This window comes from Aplysia californica, unplaced genomic scaffold (genome assembly GCF_000002075.1).
Source record: "Aplysia californica isolate F4 #8 unplaced genomic scaffold, AplCal3.0 scaffold00521, whole genome shotgun sequence".
In the NCBI taxonomy this organism is placed as follows: Eukaryota; Metazoa; Mollusca; class Gastropoda; order Aplysiida; family Aplysiidae; genus Aplysia; species Aplysia californica.
The window spans coordinates 105,193-107,212 of record NW_004797791.1 but is presented as its reverse complement, the minus strand read 5'-3'; the positions used below and the strand labels follow the sequence as shown (position 1 = coordinate 107,212).

At 31.4% G+C, this 2,020-nt stretch overlaps 1 protein-coding gene across 1 annotated transcript in view; it reads left to right on the top strand.

Moving 5' to 3' along the window:
• LOC101861533 (N-lysine methyltransferase setd6) overlaps positions 1-2,020 on the top strand; it is a gene marked incomplete in the record, with an annotated part of 12,941 nt that overhangs the window by 10,608 nt on the left and 313 nt on the right.

The window sequence follows — 2,020 nt, the reverse complement described above, 5'->3', positions numbered from 1 at the left end:
TAAAGCCAGTTGAGACTTTTGTAACATAGAAAATAAAATCCGGCTAATAGAGACGGTTGGAAAATACTCTAGAAACAGTGAGCGTGAAGATGGTCGGAAAACAAAATAAAGAACAGCTAGTGGAGACAGTTGGAAAATAGAAAAAAAATACAGGTAGTGAAGACGGTTAGAAAACAGAAGATATTTTACAATTAGTGCAGACGGAAAATATTTTTAAAAACAGTGTACGAGAAGACGATTGGAAAGAAGAAAATAAAATACAGCGCGGGGGGACGGGTGGAAAATAAAATAAGAAACACCGAGTGTGAGGACGGCTGGAAAGTAGAAAATAAAATACAGCTAGTGGATACGGTTGAAAAATACAAAATGAAATACAGCTAGCTAGTGGAGACGGTTGAAAGTAAAAAATAAAATACAGTAAGTGAAGACTTTTGGAAAATTTAAAATAAAATGCTGCACATAAAGACGGTTGTAAAATAAAAAGTAAAATACAGCTAGTGGAGACGGTTGGAAGATAGAAAATAAAATACAGGTAGTGGAGATGGTTGGAAGAGAGAAAATAAAATACAGGTAGTGGAGACAGTTGGAAGAGAGAAAATAAAATACAGGTAGTGGAGACAGTTGGAAGATAGAAAATAAAATACAGGTAGTGGAGACGGTTGGAAAATTAAAAATATCACAGAGGGTGAAGATGGTTGGAAAGCTGAAGAAAAAATAAAGCTAGTGGAGACGATTGTAAAAAAGAAAATAAAGTACAGCTAATTAAGACGGTCGTAACATAGAAAATAAAATACAGCTAGTGGAGACGATTTAAAAATATAAAATAAAATACAGTGTTTAAAGACGGTTGTTAAATAAAAAATATAATACAGCTAGTGGTTACGGTAGAAAAAAAGAAAAGAAAATACAGCTAGTAAAGACGGTTATAAAGTATAAAATAAAATACAGCTAGTGGTGACGGTTGGAAAATATAAAATAAAACGCAGCGCGTGAATACGGTTGGAAGGAGAAAATAAAATACAGCTAGTGGAGACGGTTGGAGAATATTTTAAAAGACAATAAGTGTGAAGACGGTTGGAAAGTAGAAAATAAAATACAGCTAATGGAGACGGTTGGAAAATGTAAAATAAAATGCAGTGCGTAAAGACGATTGGAAAATATAAAATAAAATAAAACTAGTGATGACGGTTGTAAGAAAGAAAAGAAAGTTCAGGCGTGAAGACAGTCGTAAAATATAAAATAAGATAGAGCTAGTGGAGATGGTTGAAAAATATATAATAAAATACAGGTAGTGAAGACCGTTGAAAAATATGAAATAAAATACGACTAGTGGAGACGTAAAAAAAATAAATATAATACAGCTAATGGAGATGGTTGGAATACATAAAATAAAATACAGCTCGTGAAGACGGTTGGAAAAAAATAAAATAAATACAGCTATTGGAGGCAGTTGGAAAATATTTTTTTAAATGCAACGCGTAAAGACGTTTGGAAAATATGAAATAAAATAAAACTAGTGGAGACGGTTGTAAAATAGAAAGTAAAAAAAAGCATGTTGAGACAATTGTAATATAGAAAATAAAATACAGCTTATGGAGACGATTGGAAAATATAGAATAGAATACAGCGCGTGAAGATGGTTGCTAAATTATAAAATAACATACAGGGCATTCGGGACAGTTGAAAATAAAAAATAAAATACAGCTAATGAAGATGATGGAAAAATATAAAATTAAATACCGAGCATGAAGACGGTTAGAAAGTAAAAAATTAAAATACAAGGAGTGGTGACGGTTGGAAGATATACAAAAAATACCGTGAGTGAAGACGGTTGGAAAAAAGAAAAAGAAATACAGCTGATGGAGACAATTAAAAAGTAAAAAATAAATTACAGCTAGATCTAGTAAAGACAGTTGGAAATTGTAAAATAAAATAAAACTAGTAGAGACGCTTGTAAATTAGAGAGTAAAATAAAGCTTGTTCAGACAGTTGTAACATAAGTCTTTTAATAAGAAATAAA